At 43.9% G+C, this 20103-nt stretch overlaps 2 pseudogenes; both read right to left on the minus strand.

Moving 5' to 3' along the window:
* LOC139022070 (mannose-binding protein A-like) overlaps nucleotides 1-1576 on the minus strand; it is a 45730-nt pseudogene extending 44154 nt beyond the window's left edge.
* An 8125-nt stretch (nucleotides 1577-9701) lies between these two features.
* Nucleotides 9702-20103, minus strand: part of LOC139022211 (mannose-binding protein A-like) — a 59486-nt pseudogene continuing 49084 nt past the window's right edge.

Below are 20103 nucleotides of genomic sequence, written 5' to 3' on the forward strand. Positions count from 1 at the left end.
GCCATTATTTCTTCAAATAGGTTTTCAATATCTTGCTGTCTCTCATCTTCTGGTACCCCTATAATTCTGATGTTGGTGCGTTTGAAACTGTCCCAGAGGCTCCTTACACTGTCTTCATATTTTCGGATTCTTTTTTCATTTTGCTTTTCCAGTTGGGTGTTTTTTACTTCTTCGCATTTCAAATCTTTGACTTGATTCTTGCGCTCCTCTGGTCTGCTGTTGGGTGTCTGTATAATATTCTTTATTTCAGTCAGTGTATGCTTCATTTCTAGTTGGTTCTTTATCACAACATCGAGGGTCTCATTAGATTTCCTGAGGCTCTCATCAAGTTTATCGGCAGTTTCTAGCAAATTATTGAAAGCCCTCAAAAGTGCGTTTTTTAGCTCTATATCCTCCATTTCTGTCAGGTTTTTTTGTCTCCACATTTTTTATGCTTTCTTGGTGCACCCCCTTGTGGTCTTTGTGCACAGTCTTGTTGTAGTTAAGCCTTAATTGTTGTCGGCAATACTAGGGGTGAATTAATCTCCAGGCTAACCCCACCAGGGATCTTATAAAGCAGACCATCTTCATGCCAATCTTGTGACAACAAACTTAAACCCAACACCTGAGGGGAGCAGTTTCCTCCCGCACATCCTGGAGCCTGGCATTGGCTGCTCCAGCTGAGGGAGCTGGTCCATCTGCAGTGGCCATGAAGGGTGGCCAGGAGGGTTGCAAGTCTGTTCTCAGGTGCCTGTGAGAATCCCTTCAGGCCCCAAGTAGGACTGGGAGGAGTGAGAGTGCTGGGTCAGGAGGCACAGGGGAGGTCTGCCAGTGGGGCAGCGGAGAAGGGCTCCTCCCACCTGGCCCTCGAGTTCCCTGACTGGTCCTCTCAGCCCACGCCCTGCTGAGATGAGCCTCTTACCTGAACTGTCTCCACGATCTCCTTTTAGACCCTTCACTCCTTGTGTCCCAGGAGCCCCTCTACTTCCTGGAGGCCCCAGTTTCCCTGGAGGGCCCTGCAAGCCTCGGAGCCCCTGCCCTGTTGGAAGGTGAAGGACATGTGGCCCAGTGTCTGTCTCTCATTCTCTTCCTCCAAAAGCTCAGCACTAGATTCTCGTTCACTCCAGAAACCACAGCAAACTAGTGGTGACCTGAGAAAGAAAGACCTCCTGCCTCCAGCGCCAGCTGCCCGGGCTGCAGAATATCACTTCTTACGGACAACAACACACCACCGATTCCCCCGTTGAAAGGTAGGAACCAGGTCACAGCAGCGTCTTTGTTTAGGAGAGAATGACAATGTACAGGAATTATCCTGAGAGATTCATGCCCATCATAATGTAAGGGGAGCCTGCTCATGGCTCTGTCCCAGATCCCTCTGGGGAGTAAAGATTCAAGAAGTCAGACCAGCCTGGGTACCTGGTTCTCCTTTTTCTTCCTTGGCTCCGTCTTGCCCATCTCTGCCTGGGGTGCCATTGGTGACCGGGATGCCACAGGCAATCACTGAGCAGGCCTTCTGGGCATCTTCACAGGTTGTGGGTTCTGAGAAAGACACTGTCACCACACACAGAAGGGTGGGAAGTGATACAAACCACAACATGGTCCTCACCTGGTAGTGGAGAGAGTGAGGGAAAGAATTGCATCTCATCCCGTGTAGCCAACATCCGCTACCACCTCTGGTGTGCTGGCCCCTGTGCTCGGGACACAGACACGCCAGCTTTGACTCTGAGTTTCTCCCAGGCTGCTAAGGAGACAGACAACTTACACATTAACTACTGTAATGTGTAATACTCAGGAAACCATATTATGGTTTCATATACATAATGTACTGGCTGAGCTCTCAAGGCCTCTAAAAACCATATACTTTTTTTCCAACTGAATTAGAATTCTTAATTCTTAGAAAACTTGACTTGTGGTGACATCTAAAAGCAAGTAATTAGCATCTTTTTGGATTGACATTTTACAACTTCTAGAAATAGGTGTTTTTCATTGGCAAATAGACTCACATTTTCAAGCAACATACTTCAAATAAAGTACAAAATTTATTCATTTACAGATTCAAATTTATTTGTTCTTACCAACGGTATGAGATTTTAAAGTTAATTATTACCCAAGCCATTTTATTGACAAATTTTGTAACAGAGGTAACATGAACTTTGTTTTGTAAACCCAGGCAAAACAAAGATGTATTTTATGTTAATAACTTTGAAAGACCTTCACTAACCTTAAACCACCATTTGAATTCTTGGTAATTATTGCATTCCTTTAGTGTGTTGCTTAATTCCCTAGTGACCTTGCCAACTTATAAAAAGGCTGGAAATGACGGATGGTATTAGGCTTGGACACCTTCCACCACTTCAGTTTTTAAAGTGTCAGTTTTTGCCTCTCACAGTTCGGGGGGCGGTGGGGGGCGGATAGTACCCCTACTGCTCCTACTGCCCACACAGAGTTTGGGGGAAGCACCATTTCCTGCACTGTCCCTGGGACCACAGCTTCCTCGGGGCCTCCAGAAGAATTTTGGGGGTTTAAAAGAACCATTTTCTTTTCTTTTTAAAATATGTTTTTATTGACCTTAGAGAAAGAGAGGAAGGGAAAATGACAGAGAGAGAAACAAAAATTGGCTAACTCCTGTGCACCCCCTACTGGGGATGCAGCCTGCAACTCAGGCATGTGCCGTGATCAGGAATTAAACTGGTGATCTTTCGGTTCATGGGATTATGTTCAACCAACTGTGCCACTCTGGCCAGGAAAGAGACCCATTTTCTTTTCTCTCCTTTTTTTTTTTGTAAATCATATATCTGATTTATGTATTCAAACTGTATAAACGACACATAAAATTCAATAATAAAAATAACAAAAACTCAATTTTAAAAATGGATAAAAAATTTAAATAGAAATTCCTATAAATATAAAGGAATACCAATAAACATGTGTAAAGTTTCCCATTAAGAAAATGCAAATCAAAACCACAATGACATTTCATAACCTCTAGATTAATTACGATAAAAGACAGAAAATAACAAATATTAGCACGGGTGAAGAAAAATTGAAACACTGGTACATTGCTGGTGGGATTGTACAATATTGCAGCTTCTTTGGGCAGTTCCTCAAAATGTTAAACATAGAGTTATCAGATGACCCATGCCCCCAAATTCCAAAATATACCCCAAATAAATGAAATATATATTCATACAAAAACTTGTTCATAGCAGCATTATTCACCATGACCATAAAGTGGAAACAAACCGAATGTCCATAGAATGACGCATGGTTAAGTAAAAGATTATTCAGCAGCAGAAAAAAGGGAATGAAATATTGATACATACTGCAATCTGGGTAAATCTCAAAAATATTACGGTAAGTGAAAGAAAAGCAGCTACAAAAGACCATATATTGTATGATGGCATCTACTGGTATACAAAAGTTCAGAAAAGACAAATCTATAGAGACAGAGAGTAGATGAGTGGTTATATAGGGCTGGGGCATGAGAAAATGGAATGATGAGTAATGAAGAGTGACCACCAATAGGTACAACGCTTCCTTTGGGAGTGATAAAATAAAAATACCTATAATTACATTTTAGTGATGGTTGTAGGATTCTGTAAATATATCAAAATTCACTGAATTACCTACTTTATACTGCTGAGCTTTATGGCATGTGAATTATATCTTAAGAAAGTATTTATAAAATGACTGAGAATGGGGCTGACATGAAAATTGGTACAAGCACTTTGAAGAACAATTTGGCAACATCTAATAAAGTTCAATATTCACACATACCTGGCAATTTCACTCTTAAGTATATAACTAGGCACAAGGAGACAGGCCCAAGAATCTTCATTGTAGCATGACTTTCAATAGTTGAAAAAAACCCAGAAACTATCCAAATGCTTATGAAGAGATGAATGGACAAATTGGGGGCATATTCTTAAAATGGAATACCACATAAAATGTATCAATGAAAATAAATCTCAAAAATAGGACGTTAAGGTAAAATCAAACTGCAGAATGACAAACATAGTGTGATACCATTTGTAGCTCAAAACCATGCCATACAACATCACATACCACTTTTGGATAAAAAAAAATGTGTAATAATAACATAAAAAATTCTTAGGAATAAAATCCATTAATTTCAGGGTACACATTACTTCTTTGAGAAGGACAGTAAAGAGACCCATTTTCTTTATTTTCCTTTCTTTTGCCAGTGCCAGCTATCACACCACTATTTCCAGGACCAAAAATAGTCCTATTGGCGTTTTCCTGGTGTTGTGGAGCAACATTCTCGAGAATAAGACCACCGACTCCAATTAGGTCTTAAACAGCAAGCGAGGATTTATTGAGCTGGCCAGCGACTACAGTTACAGCACCCTGCTGAAGCAGAGGCTGAACTGCAGCACTGACTGCAAGAGATACATTTTATTATTAAATTCTGTGGAGGCCCAGAGAAAAATGTGCCTTTCAAATTCTGGGCCCCCAATGTGGAGGAAACTCTCTTTATTCATACTTTTTCCAGTCCTTTGTCTCTCCAAATTTGGAATGAGACTTCCGGGCCTTCTGAGAAAGAAGGCCTGCGTGCTGGGAAGGGGCCATGAGACCACATCTCAAGGCCTGGACGGATGTCAGTACCTTCTTATCTATGTGTTTTAGGAACAGACAGCAAAGCATGAGCCGTCCGGCCAAAGCACCAGATATGCAGCCCAGCACACAGGTGGTTTGAAACTGTCAATTAGGATTGCCACCTAGGTTTTCCCCACTGCATTCACACCACCTACCGTCTTGCCTCCACCAACTGGACTACGGGACTTGTTCTGCAAAGAGCTAAGGTCTGAGGAAAACATCAGTGTGTTGCTTGCTGATTTTTTTTTTTTTTTATGATTTCAGAGAGCAAGAGAGAGATAGAAACATCAATGATGAGAGAGAACCATTGATTGGCTGCCTCCTGCACACCTCGTACTGGGGATCGAGCCCACACACCGGGCATGTGCCATGACTGGGAATTGAGCCTGGGACCTAAGCTCTACCCACTGAGAAAACCGGCTAGGGCTTGCCTGCTGGTTTTAAAGAAATAAACCAGAGGACTGGCTGTGAAGGACCTGGGTTTATTAGACTTATGTGGACACCGGTGGGGCCTGCTGGTGAAGGTTTCTGCATCACAGGCTTTCACAGCTCATGGTTATAGAGAGTCCAGAAAACAAAGCAAGCAGGTGTGGGCAGGGGTGGGGTGTACCTGTGTTCAAACTAGTGAGATCAAAATGCCAGCTGTTTCCCTGCAGTTTGCAGTCTGGGCTCACACACTCACCAGGCTCCCAAGGTCCCACGGTCCACTTCCAGATGGCCTTCCTCAGAGTCCCACAGGGTGCGAGGCTCACATACCATACACTGGTATATGTTAGGGATATTTCCAAAAGCATAAAGGACTCGGTGCATATTCCATGATGCTAAGATTAAAATAAGAACCTGAAGTAAGAGAGATTTTTAAAAAAGCTTTGATGACTTAGGGACGAAGATTAACCTTAAGGCTGGGCAACTCAGGGCCTTTGTTGACCTTTGCCAATGAGATTGAAATAATGGAGTAGGCACAGAGGCACTAGTGACTGGAGTTGAGAAAAGAATTAAAGGAAGGAGTTGAAAGTCTGGTGGAAATGTTTTTTGGAAGCAGCTTGATAGAGGAGGCACAGGGAAGATTGTCACATGTGAATTCAAGGTACTGAGAGAAAAAATAAAATAAAAAACAACTCATGTGAACTTGGGATTATTGGGGAAGGGGAAAAAGAGCAGCCAGATAAATTAGTTTAAGCTGAACCTTATTTTGGTTTGCTCTCTTAGTCTCCAAACTCCAAAGTTCACTTCCCGACATCCCCATGATGACATTTGGTATCTTTCTGGTTAATGGGTATGAATCCCTGATTCTTGGCAGGTTCTAATGCACAGGTCAGTTACACAATTATGACAAACAACCTTCCAGGTCAGAGGCCCTCTGCCACCTGCAAATACAAGTCCAGCTCTGACTGTGACCCGGCGCTGGTGGACCTCTGACAGCCACACAGAGGGAATCAGGTGGCCCAGTGCACAAAGGAGGGTTGAGGAATGCGAGTGCCAGGCCACTAGCCTGTACCCCAAGTCCCCATCCTCTGGCCTGGGCATGGCTGAGAGTGAGAACAGCAGAGCCTTAGGGCTCCACAGAAAGATGATCCTGCAGGAATGAGGCCCTGCAATTCCAGGTGCAGAGCCCAGCTGAAGCTGGGCCTTGAATGCTGCAAGATTTCCCTCTGGTTGCAGAAGCAAATCCCACTGGCTGGGTCTATACACCCTCAGGAGACCGTTGACTGACATGTACTTTAAATTCAAGGTTCCCTTCTTGAGAGCAAGGTGGACTCGCCATTCTAACTTTCTCGGTCTGGCTTTCTATGGACTTGAGAAACAGGTGATCAGTGTTCAGGCCACAATGACTTTGGACAAAATGGCAGGTAACAAAGACTGAAAACAGTGCTGAGATCCTGCAGCGTTTGCTCCTGAAATGGGCCCCACGGATCTGAATCTGTGTGACCATTGACTCCTCCAGCTTTAACAGGGAGAAGTCTTGACAGAGCAATTTAGATATAGAGATGGAAGCACAGGGAGCTCACATGCCACTCAGTGCATTAGGCAGGGAGATGCTTGCCAACCTTCACTTCCCACCAACCGACTGCCTCTCCTCCAGCCTCAACATGGCACAGACACTTAGGCCTGGTTCTCCCTTGGGGACAACCCTGTAGTCAGAGCCCAGGCTCCACAGATGTCTCAGCACCAGCCTCCTGTCCAGGAATGCACTGAGCCATGACCTTTGGGTCCTCACTCTCTGCAAGAGGCAGCAGAGGAAAACTGCAGCTCAGATAGGCCTGCCAGTTTCTTGGTCCAAAAGCCAGCCTGGGGAGGGATTCGGCAAACAGCGGGGCTCAAGAGGTTGTTCAGTCCTCCCCATTCCTGACGTCCAAGGGGAATGTGCTGCTTAAGGCCCAAATGCCTGTCCTTGGAGCCCCTAATTTCATTAGGTCCCCTGTGCAAGAGATGTCGTCATCCCATATCCCTGGGTTAAGGGAACTGCCTGCCCTTAGCACGTGAGGGAGTGAGAGAGGCTGTCTGGAGAATCTCCTTGAATCCATATGTCCCTCTTGTTCCAGGTCCTGGGAAACCTGGATGAACTGCAGTTACTATCTTTAGACCCTCATGAGAATCCTGTATCTTTAGATTTATGCCACCTTCACCCGAGTTAAGTTGCATGGATTCGACTACTTGCTGATAAGAATTGGGAAGTGAATCTCAGGGAGGTGGTTGCCTCAATCCAAGATGGAGGCAGAATGGTGGCAGGCAGATTCATTTAGAGAGAGGAGCTCTGAACAGAGGATCAGGTGCAAGGTCAGGGGAAGAACAGGCAGAGGAGAAGGCTGGAAGGGGAATGGAAGAATTTGAGCTTTTCCTGTAGATTTTTACTGTTTCCCTAACTATGGGGCAACCATTACATACGGGGGAACAATCCATGTGAAGTACATGACTGTCTTCTACAATTTTATATCTAATGATACTGTCCTTTATGCACAGTATAAACATGAACACATTCCCCTCAGGGGAGAGCATAATCCCACTACCCCTTACAGAAAACAAGAAGAATTATATAGTGGTTACCAGTCGGTTTTCTCCTTGTTTTATTGGCTGTGAGAAAATTTAGTCCTTAATTTTCAAGCTTGGTGGCAGTAATCCTTCTTTGCTGAGTCATTGTATGTGTATCTTCCTTTCTACTTAACAGTTTCTGTTCTTTCTTTTTTCTATTTGCCTTGACAATTGGTTTGATAGGTGCCTCTAAACATGAAGCAGTCTCCCACTCCTCTGGTAAGCAGAATGGTCTTTAATTGAAAATAGAGAATTGTTCTGCTTGACATCACATATTTAATCTTGGCATTGCCCCCAGGTGCAGTGCTTGAAGGAGAGTCTCCTGGGATTGAAAACACAGTGATGTGACAGTCTAGGTGTGCTAGAGACCAGGTCCTACCCCATCACCCCTACTTTACCAGCCTTCAGCATTTCCCAGGCCACCTCTCACCCCTGCCCTACAGTCCTGCAGAAGGAGGGCACCTGGGAGAGGCCTCTCTTTACATTCACTTCTCAGATCCAATCCATGTGGGAATTTTTTGGTTTGTACCCATTCAACAAATAATCATCAAGCACTTCCTAAGTTTAGGGTGCTCTCTCTGGTAGTTCAGATAGAGAGAAAAACAGAATAGAAAACTAATTTTAATGAAAACATTTTATTAAGTGGCCTTTGGCACATTCATGAACTATATTTCAGTCTTATTTGGTAAATGGCCTCAAATTAAAACTGCCATTCACTCTCTCCCCAGTTTGCTGTGTGGGTTCTGCAGCATCTGCGCTCCAATGACCCTGAGATTCCTACAAACATGCATGGTCATGAGCAGGCCTGTGGGCCACAGCATCAGAATCCTGCTCAGAGGGGGTTTGGTTGATGCTGCATCATTTAACCCACAGGGTGTGAACTCACCATTGGGGAGTTTCTCCTCTTGTGTCTACTAATAGTGGGCCCATTGACCTATAATGGGATGAGGATGTCCCCGTAGGGAGGGGACACTGACCACGGACAGACTGAGACTGATAGTGCCCTGTGAAGAGGGAGGTCAGGAGTCTGCCTGACCTTTTGCCCCCTCAGTGATGCTGGCAGGGGCCATATCAAATCAGTCCTAAAAGTATGCTGGGAGGAAAGGCTGTCCTTTGTCCTCAAGGTTGCCCTGGTGGCTCTAAGGAGGCCACAGCCACTTGGGGATTCCTGGGACTAATCATGGTACCGTGTTGTTGTGGAAGCAAAAGGGGTTCCATGGACTGTAACCTCACAGGGTGATCTGATCACAGATTTCTAACTGGGCAGGTCACAGTGAGTAGTCACACTACAGGCATCTAGTGTTTTTAGTAAAAGGGTTAACACACCTTTGAACTGCCTCTTTGCAGATGCCTCAAGAGAATCCACCCTCAAGAGAGCTCGGAATCTCGCCACCTACCCTGCAATCCATTTCCTGCCTGGCTTTCGTCCACCCTCAATTTTCTCCCTTAGTTCCCTCCTCACTTCCAAGTGCACAAAGGAAGCTACAAACTGTCATTCTGAGAAGCATTTTCTCAGGGTGTTGTCTGGCTTCCAGCTATATCCTCTATTAAGTTCAGATAAATTTCTATAAACATTCTCTACAGGTTTGTACTTTTAACATGGACACTGGACATTGAGAGATGTTACAGTCGATGTAGGGTTTTCTGGTGCAGCACATGAGCAACTAAAGACATATCCATGTCACAGATAGCACTGGGCTAGCCATGGGTAGGGATCGAGGGCATCAAGTTGTGGCAGAATTTGGACAAAAGGAATTGGATCTCTTGGAGGCTGAGATGCACAGCTGACTGACACAGATGTGGCCCTCCATGGGTCCCTGTGACAGGCCGCAGTGTCCTCGCTGAGAAAGGGCAAGGCTAGACTGGTGTGACTGTGACCCAGTGCTATGCTCTTAGGCAAGACAGAGTGTGTCCTCTGCCAAGAACTGGACCAGAAACCCTCATGTCAGCCTCTTTTCACGCCCTAATCCCATAATCAAATCCATCCCTTCATTTTCCTCCCATCCCCCAAAGAATGAGTCAATACTGGGCATGAGAAAAACATCACTGAATTTTCTTTTAGGGCAGCAGAAAGCTCAGTAGAGCCAAGGAGGGGTTGAGGAACTGCCTCTTCTCTCTGGGAATTCACAGACGGCCACAAAGGAGGAAGAGCAGGAGACAGCATTCCAGAGCCCATCCTGTTGAAGGCACACACAGTCCTCCCCTGAGCCAAAGTCATTAAGCTCATCCTTCTTCCAGTTGCTATAGGTCAGCCTCCCTCCTGTCACATACACAAACTGGCCTTTGGTAGCTTCATCTGTGATGCCCAGAGGCATGGTCATTGGCCACGTCCATGATGGCTTTGTTCTCCTCGGTGTTCTTGGGGGTGGCCACGGTGGCCTGGAGCTCAGCACACAGAGCCTTCACTTTGGAAAAAGGCATCTTTTCACCGTTGGTCACATGGAGCTTCTTTCCAGGTCTCTTGCCCAAGGAGAAGGTTTGCACTGAAATCACAAAGGACGGGTGGGGTTGACTCGGCCTGGAGCCCAGGCCAGTAGGTGACCACGCCCTTGTCGGGGAGTCAGGACTCTGAAAAGGAGCCCATGTGCAACCCCCTCAGGTCAGGTCCTAGTGAGGGGAAGCTCCTTAGCGTAGGGAAGGCCCTGGCAGAACCCGCCTCTCCAAGGGGAGCCTGTCCTGGAGACAGTCCCAGGCACAAACTGCCCAGTGCAGGTGGACACGGAAACAGGCATGGGCCCCGCTGCCAGGCTTGGATGCCAGGATAGAAAGGGGCAGGGACAGCCGTCTGAGAACAGCGGGTGCTGAGGAAAGAGAAAGGATTTGGAGGCAGCAGACCTTCATGTAGTCTTTCCTTTGCTGCTTCCCACCTGGGTGATGGTAAATGAATTATCTACAAATCCTGGACCTATTTTCTCTCACTTTTGAACTAAATAAGCGTAATGCTCACAAACAGCAGAATGAGAGCAGAATGATGAGAGGACAGAATGAAACCATATTATGAGAAAATGCCAACCTAGCACAGGCCCTGGTATATAATACGCGTTCACAATTGTTAGTTCTCTTCCACCTCCTGAAAGCCCAGAGCGCTCAAGGACAAGGGGAGAGCGGGAACCCAGTGGGGCAGGCAGAGGCTTACATCTTTGATGCAGTCCAGTTCCGCCTCCAGGCTCCTCAGCTCTCTCTCTAAGTTAGCCAGCTTAGTCTCCGTAACTGCACAGCAATGAGAGAAGGGCACATATTGAGAAAGAGACCCTAAATTCAAGAACAGAGTATTTTTTAGGGGAAAAATGTATGCTTATTCTAGAAAAATAAGAAAACAAAAGGAAGAGAGAAAACAAAACATAACTGTATTCCTTCTCAGACATAATTCATAACTTTTATAAACTGTAACTCTGAAACTAGTAATAACACTAGCAATAACGGTAACTTTCAAACTCTACTTCTGGATCCTTTTCTTCACACACTGCTTAAATACTGTAATATTACACCTATTTATAGGAAAAGACCAAACTCATTCTCCTTTTTGAAAAATTTTCTTAATCATGCTTTCATTTCTTTTTACAGGCGAGCTCTTTAACCTCTATTATAAAAACCCCTTGGCCAGGATGCTGTCACGTTGTAACCAGGAAAGACTGGTCACCAGGAGGCTGTGTGCAAGCCAAGGCTTGCGCGGGTGGGCGGCGCTTGTATGCCTGGGGAGGCATGTGCGGGTGGGCGGGGTCTTGATTCTGGGTCTCGATTCTGGGTCTCCAGGCCCAGTGGGACTTGGGGTGTCCCGTGGCATGGTGGAATCACTAGTATTCTTATAATTGTAATGGGCCACTGAACAAATATTTATGTGAGGATATCATTTTTGGTTTTTTGTTACTAATTTCTTTATTTCACTTTGGATGAATTTATTGAGTTACTTTATTCATTACTCTATTGCACCAGGGATCTTATGAAGCAGACCATCTTCATGCCACTCTTGTGACAACAAACTTAAACCCAACACCCGAGAGGACCAGTTTCCTCCCGCACATCCTGGAACCTGGCACTGGTGCTCCAGCTGAAAGAGCTGGTCCATCTGCAGGGGCCACGAGGGGTGGCCAGCAGGGTTGCAGGTCTGTTCTCAGGCGCCTTTGGGAATCCCTTCAGGCCCCAAGTAGGACTGGGAGGAGTGAGAGTGCTGGGTCAGGAAGCAGAGGGGAGGTCTGCCAGTGGGGCAACAGAGAAGGGTTCCTCCCACCTGGCCCTCAAGGTCCTGAGCTGGTCCCCTCAGCCCATGCCATGCTGAGATGAGCTCCTTATCTGAACTGTCTCCACAATCTCCTTTTAGTCCCTTCACTCCTTGCGGCCCAGGAGCCCCTCTACTTCCTGGAGGCCCCAGTTTCCCTGGAGGGCCCTGCAAGCCTCGGAGCCCTGCCCTGTTGGAAGATGAAGGACATGTGGCCCAGTGTCTGTCACTCATTCTCTTCCTCCAAAAGCTCAGCACTAGATTCTCGTTCACTCCAGAAACCACAGCAAACTAGTGGTGACCTGAGAAAGAAAGACCTCCTGCCTCCAGAGAGGAAAGGTGGGAACCAGGTCACAGCGGCATCTTTGTTTAGGAGAAAATGACAATGTACAGGAATTATCCTGAGAGATTCATCCCCATCATAATGTAAGGGGAGCCTGCTCATGGCTCTGTCCCAGATCCCTCTGGGGAGTAAAGATTCAAGAAGTCAGACCAGCCTGGGTACCTGGTTCTCCTTTTTCTCCCTTGGCTCCATCTCGCCCATCCCCGCCTGGGGCGCCATTGGTGACCGGGATGCCACAGGCAATCACTGAGCAGGCCTTCTGGGCATCTTCACAGGTTGTGGGTTCTGAGAAGGACACTGTCCCCACACACAGAAGGGTGGGAAGTGATACAAACCACAACATGGTCCTCACCTGGTAGTGGAGAGAGTGAGGGAAAGAATTGCATCTCATCCCGTGTAGCCAACATCTGCTACCACCTCTGCTGTGCTGGCCCCTGTGTTCGGGACACAGACACACCAGCTTTGACTCTGAGTTTCTCCCAGGCTGCTAAGGAGACAGACAACTTACACATTAACTACTGTAATGTGTAATACTCAGGAAACCATATTATGGTTTCATATACATAATGTACTGGCTGAGCTCTCAAGGCCTCTAAAAACCATATACTTTTTTTCCAACTGAATTAGAATTCTTAATTCTTAGAAAACTTAACTGGTAGTGACATCTAAAAGCAAGTAAGTAGCATCTTTTTGGATTGACAAATTTATGAATACATTTCACAACTTCTAGATATAGGTGTTTTTCATTGTCAAATAGACTCACATTTTAAGCGACATACTTCAAATAAAGTACAAAATATATTCATTCACAGATTCAAATTTATTTGTTTTTACCAACTGTATGTGATTTTAAAGTTAATTATTGCCCAAGCCATTTTCTTGAGAACTTTTGTAACAGAGGTAAATAACATGAACTTTGTTTTGTAAACGCAGGCAACACAAACATGAATTTTATGTTAATAACTTTGAAAGACCTTCACTAACCTTAAACCAACATTTGGATTCTTGGTGATTATTGCATTCCTTTAGTACGTTGCTTAATTACCAGTGTCCTTAGCCAACTTTTAAAAAGGCTGGAGATGAGGGAGGGTATTAGGCTTGGACAACTTCCACCACTTCAGTTTTAAAAGTGTCAGTCTTTGCCTCTCACAGTGGGGTGGGCAGTCACCCCTACTGCTCCTGCTGCCCACACAGAGTTTGGGGGAAGCACCAATTCCTGCACTGTCCCCGGGACCACAGCATCCTCAGGGCCTCCAGAAGAATTTGGGAGATTTAAAAGATCCATTTTCTTTTCTTTTTAAAATATGTTTTTATTGATTTTAGAGAAAGAGAGGAAGGGGAAGGGAGAGAGAGAGGAACATCACTTGGCTAACTCCTGCGCACCCCCTACTGGGAATGGAGCCTGAAACAGGCATGTACTCTGATCAGGAACTGAACTGGTGATCTTTCGGTTTGTGGAATGATCCTCAACCAACTGAGCCACTCTGGCCAGGCAAGAGACCCATTTTCTTTATTTTCCTTTCATTTCCCAGTGGCAGCTTTGGCACCACTGATTCCAGGTCCAAAAATACTCGTATTGGCATTTTCCAGGTGGTCCCCAACTATCAGTCAGGGTTGCCACCTAGAATTTCCCCCGCTACATTCACACCACCTTCCATCCTGCCTCTACAAACTCAACTATACAGCTTGTTCTGCAAAGAGCTGATGTCTGAGAGAAACATCAGTGTGTTGCTTGCCAATTTTTTTTTTATGACTGCAGACAGCAAGAGAGAGAGAGAGAGAGAGAGAGAGAGAGAGAGAGAGAGAGAGAGAAACATCAATGATGAGAGAGAACCATTGATTGGCTGCCTTCTGCATGTACCATACTGGGGATCGAGCCCACAACCCGGTCATGTGCCCTGACCAGGAATCGAGCCTGGGACCTAAGCTCTATCCACTGAGCCAAACCGGCTAGGGCTTGCCTGCTGGTTTTAAAGAAATAAACCAGAGGACTGGCTTGGAGAGACATGGGTTTATTAGACTTATGTGGACACCGGTGGGGCCTGCTGGTGAAGGTTTCCGCATCACAGCTTTCACAGTTCATGGTTATAGAGAGTCCAGAAAACAAAGCAAGCAGGTGTGGGCAGGGGTGGGTGTACCTGTGTGCAAACTGTGTGAGATCAAAATGCCAGCTGTTTCCCTGCAGTTTGCAGTCTGGGCTCACACACTCACCAGGCTCCCAACGTCCCACGGTCCACTTCCAGATGGCCTTCCTCAGAGTCCCACAGGGTGGGAGGCTCACATACCATACACTGGTATATGTTATGGGATATTTCTCAAAGCATAAAGGACTCGGTGGGTATGCCATGAAGCTAAGCTTAAAATAAGAATCTGAAGTAAGAGAGTGTAAAAACAAAGTTTTGATGACTTAGGGAGGAAGATTAACCATAAGGCTGGCAACTTAGGGCCTTTGTTGACCTTTGCCAATGAGATTGAAATAATGGAGTAGGCACAGAGGCACTAATGACTGGAGTTGAGAAAAGAATTAAAACAAGAAATTGAAAGTCTGGTGGAAATGTTTTATCGAAACAGTTTGATAGAGGAGGCACAAGGGAAGGTTGCCACCTGGTGTGAATTCAAGGTACTGAGAAAAAAATAAAAAAAAATAATAACTCATGTGAACTTTGGATTATTGGGGGAGGGAAAAAAGCAGCCAGATAAATTAGTTTAGGCTGAACCTTACTTTGGTTTGCTCTCTTAGTCTCCAAACTCCTTCAACACTTCCAGCTTCGCACATGTCGCCTCTCCTGCCTCAGAACACCCAGTGCTGCCCAGATGCACTGGCTGAGCTCTCAGGGCCTCTAACTCCCAGCAGCAGCCAGGACCCATCTACAGGCAGGACTCACAGGCCTCCATGAGGTCATCTGCCCATCAAGCTGTTCCTGGTGCTTATCCTTCATTTTGGTGGGGGAGGCATGATCTATGCTGGAATCTAGTCAGAAACTCCCTCCGCCTGCACCTCAGCCATTGACTTCCCCAATTAAAAATCGTACTTTCACCTGCTTTGTGTTCCTCTGGGCATATTCCTCTTCTTAGAGTTGGACCTCAGGCAAGTTAATGTCTGTGCTTCAGTGTCTTCAGGTAGCCAAGACCCTTGTGATTTCAATGCCCCTATTATTTTGGCAACTAGAATAAAATAATTTAATTCTTTTCTTTCTTTTAAAATTTATCTATTTATTGTATTAAATTTACTGGGGTAACATTGGTTAATATGATCATATAGGTTTGCAATGTATATTTCTATGATATATGACCTAAACATTGCATTGTGTGCCCACAAACCTTCGTCAAATCATCTTCCATTACCATACATTTGGCTATTTTTTTTATTTTCCCCCTCTACTACCGTCCACCTTCTTTTGTCTGGTAACCACCATGGTGTAGTCTGTGACTATCAGTTTCAGTTTTATATCTCACATATGAATTAAATCATATTGTTCTTAAGTTTTTCTCACTTTCATTTTTTTCTTTTTAAATCTATTTTTATTGATTTCAGAGAGGAAAGGAGATGAAGAGAAAGAGGTAGAAACATTAATGATGAGAGAGAATCATTGATCAGCTGTCTCTTACACACCCCACTCTGGGAATTGAGCCAACAACCTGGGCACCTGCCCTTATTGAGAATTGAATCGTGACCTCCTGGTGCATAGGTCAACACTTAACCACTGAGCCATGCCGAACAGGCCTGACTGACATTTTTTGCATAGGATTATATTCTCAAGGTCAGTTCATGTTATCACAAATGGCAGTATCTCATTTTCTTATGGCTGAGCAACATCCATAGTATGTACGTACCACATCGTTATCCAGTCCTCTATTGTACTACACTTGGGTTGTCTCCATGTCTTGGCACCGTGAATAATGCTGCTATGAACACTGGGGTATATATATCTTTGTGAATAAATGTTTTTGATCCTGGGAGTAGATACACAAGAAGAGGGACTGTTGGATTCTATGATTATTCTTAATTTTTTGAGAATCATCCATACTGTTTTCCATAACAGCTGTACCTGTTTACATTCTCACCAGCAGTGAATGAGCGTTTCTTTTTCTTCACAACCTCTCTAACACTTGTTATTACCTGTCTTGTTGATAATAGCCATCTAACAGGTGTGATGTGGTATCACATTGTAGTTTTTCTTTGCATTTCCCTAGTAGCTAGTGAAGTTTAACATGTTTTCATATTCTGTTGACTGTATGTCTTCTTGGGAGAGCTGCTTGTTTAGGTCCTCTGCCCATTTCTTTATCAGATTGTTTGTTTGCTTGGTGTTGTCTGAGTTCTTTATGTATTTTGGATATTAGCCCCTTGTTGGAGCTGTTGTTTGCAAATATCATCTCCCATTCAGTTGGTTGCCTTTTTGTTTTGTTGTCAGTTTCTTTTGCTGCACAGAGCTTTTTAGTTTGATATAGTTCATGTCATTTATTTTTTTCCATTTCTTTCCTTTGCGGTCAAATTCATAAAATGTTCTCTACAACCAAGGTTCCTATGTTTAGGACCTATGTTTTGTTCTATGCAATTTATTGTTTGAGATCTTATATTTAGGTCGTTGACACACTTTGTATTAATTTTTGTACCTGGGGACAGGCTGTAATCTAGTTTAATTCTTTTGCATCTGACTTTCCAACTTTCCCAGTGCCATTTATTGAAGAGACTTCTTTTCTCCTTATTGTGTTTGGGCTCCTTTGTCAAAAATTATTTACCCATATACATGTGGCTTTATTTCTGGCTCTCAATTTTGTTGCATTGGTCTGTGTGTGTTTTTTTCTGCTAATGTCATACTGTTTTGATTATTATAGCTCTGTAGTATAATTTGAAGCTAAGTAGTGTGATACCTCTGGCTACGTTCTTTTTTCTCAGGAATGCTCTGGTTATTAGAGGGTCTTCGTGGTTCCATACAAAGCTGATGTTTTTGTTTCTGTTTGTTTAAAAAAATGCCTTTGATTTTGATAGGGCTCACACTAAATCTATATATTATTTTGGGTAATATGGCCATTTTAGCTATATTGATTCTTCCAATTGATGAATAAGGATTATCTTTTCATTTTATTGTATGTTTTTCAATGTCTTTTAATCATGCTTTATAGTTTTCAGTACACAGGTCCTTCACATCCTTTGTTCAGCTTATTCCAAGGCATTTTATTCTTATGGTTGAAATTGCAAAAGGACTTTATTTTTCATTTTTTTTTTTGAGGTTTTGTTGTTAGTATATAGGAAAGCAGTGGATTTTTTACATTGATTTTATATCCTGTAACTTTCAGTTTTACACCATTAAGTATGATAAAGGCTGGAGGTTTATCATATATGGTCTTTACTATGTTGAGGTACTTTCCTTCTATACCCATTCTACTGAGTATTTCAATCATAACTGGGTTTTATGCTTTTTCTGCATCTATTGATAAGATCATATGACTTTTTAAAATATATTTTATTGATTTTTTACAGAGAGGAAGGGAGAGGGATAGAGAGTTAGAAACATTGATCAGCTGCCTCCTGCATACCCCCTACTGGGGATGTGCCTGCAACCAAGGTACATGCCCTTGACTGGAATGGAACCTGGGACCCTTTAGTCCCCAGCCCGCAGCTCTATCCAGTGAGCCAAACCGGCTAGGGCGATCATATGGTTTTTTTATCCTTTATTTTGTTACTGCGGTGTATTACTCTGATTGATTGTATATGCTGGCTGAGCTATCCTTGTGCCCTTAGAATGAACCCCACTTAATCATGATGTATTATTATTTTAAATGTGTTATTGCATTCCATTGCCTAGCATTTTGTTTAGAATTATTGCATCTTCATTTGTCAGTGATATTGGTCTGCAGTTTTCTTTTTCTGTCTTATTCTTGACCCTTTTTGGTATGAGGGTTAGGTTGGCCTTATAAAATGTATTAGAAAGTATTGCCTCTTCTTCAATATTTTGGAAGTTTTTCAGAAGAATAGGCATCAAATATTTTAATATTTGGTAGAATTTACTAGTGAAGACGTCTAGTGCTGTATTTTTATTTTTATGCATTTTTTATGGCCATTTTTAGTCTTTATGCCTACGTTCTCTCCCTTCTCTCTCTTTTTCTTCTTACAACAGTCTCTTTAACATTTCTTGCAATGCTGGTTGGGTGGCAATAAAGTCCTTTTGCTTTTTGTGTTTTTGTGTGTGTGTCTGGGAAGCTTTTTATCTCACCTTCAATTGTGAATGATAGCTTTGCTGGATAGAGTAGTCTTGGATTCAGATCCTTGCTTTTCATGACTTTGAATACCTCATGCCATTCACTTCAGGCTTATAGTGTTTCTGTTGAGAAATCAACAGACAGCTTTATGGGACTTCACTTGTAGGTAACTGACTGTCTTTCTTTTGCTGCCCATAAGATTATGTCTTTGTCTTTAAAGTTTGCCATTTTAATTGTGATGTATCTTGATGTGGGTCTCTTTGTCTTCATCTTTATCAGCACTTTCTGAACTTGTATAACATTTTCCTTCTCCAGGGTAGGAAGTTTCCTTTCATTCTTTCTTCAAACAGGTTTGTTCTCCCTTGCTCCCTCTCCTTCTGGTACCCCTATTTGTGAGTATTGTTATGCTTCATGTTGTCCCAAAGTTCCCTTACACTGTCCTTGGTTTTTTTCAAAAAAATTTTTTTGTTTTTGTTGCTCGATTGTTTTTCTTACATTGTCTTTTAGATCACTGATTCTCTTCTCTGCTTCTTCCAGCCTATTTACAAATTTTTTTCACTGTATTCTTGATGTCAGCTATGAGAAACTTCATTTCTGACTGGTTCTTATTCATGAAAGCCATTGTGATCATCATTTGAGATCTGACTCTTCTCACCTGTGTTGGTGTAACTGAGGAAGGCAAAGGTTATCATTGTAACAGGAGTGTCTGGGTTGGATCATAAATAAAATTAGACTTTGTTGTAATGTGGAGTTAGACGAAGGAAACACTATACTCTGTGTTATAGGGGGATCCCAGGGCATTGAGTGGGAGTACTTAATAGGCTAGGAGGTAGCAGTTAATAGAAGCTAAGTTGCAAACACAGAAAACATATAGAGCTTCTGAAATAAAAGTCTGAAATAAATAGGTGTTTGTTTAGCTACCAGGTTAAGACTTGTCAGGAAAGCTCTGTGGGGAGTGAAGAGCAATGGGTCAGTTCAGTTCAGCCTACATGCTGATCCAGATCTCTGGGAGGCACACAAACATCCTAGGATGGGGATGTTAATAATGAAAGAGTTTTATCATTTGGGGCACAAGTGGCTCTACTATGGGATCCTGCTTCAAAGAAATTCCATTAAGGGAAACAAGAGCCTCTCCTACCAGCTGAGGAAACTGGCATTAGAGCATCTACAACCCACAAGGAGATGCCACAGCAGCAACTACACCCAGGAGCAGCCGGCACCACCAAATGAGTGCCCAAAGGAGAGCACTGTGGGCATAGGCAGCTGGTATGTGGACCTAGGCAAAGACTTGATGCAAGAGATGAAGCCACAGGGATCCAGAAGGGAGCAGAAATGACAGTGTCAGCAGTAGGGCAGGCAACTACCCCATGGCCACTGGAAGTCAGAGTTTCCTGGGGGATGCCCCCAATAGTGTATCAGTGGCTCAGGGGTCCAAACTGCTTCCTAGAGCAATACACAGAGGAAACACCAGCTAAGGAAGTGGAGAGATGAAGGCAAGGATGTAATGACATCCATCCCATAAAAAGCAAGTGAGGGGCTCTCCAATATCTAGACCAGGAAGCAAAAGAGTGACCCCAGCCAGGTGGAAGCTCCCCTGCCTCTGTCCTCACAGAATGCTGCAGCCTCTGCAACCCCTCTAACTCTTCCACTCCTGCCCAGAAATGCCAAGAAGCTCCCAGCTCTTGGGTCATCTGTCCCACTATCTGTGTAGTAATGT

This window comes from Myotis yumanensis, unplaced genomic scaffold (genome assembly GCF_028538775.1).
Source record: "Myotis yumanensis isolate MYYU_CA2020_CCGP unplaced genomic scaffold, mMyoYum1.0.hap1 SCAF_13, whole genome shotgun sequence".
In the NCBI taxonomy this organism is placed as follows: Eukaryota; Metazoa; Chordata; class Mammalia; order Chiroptera; family Vespertilionidae; genus Myotis; species Myotis yumanensis.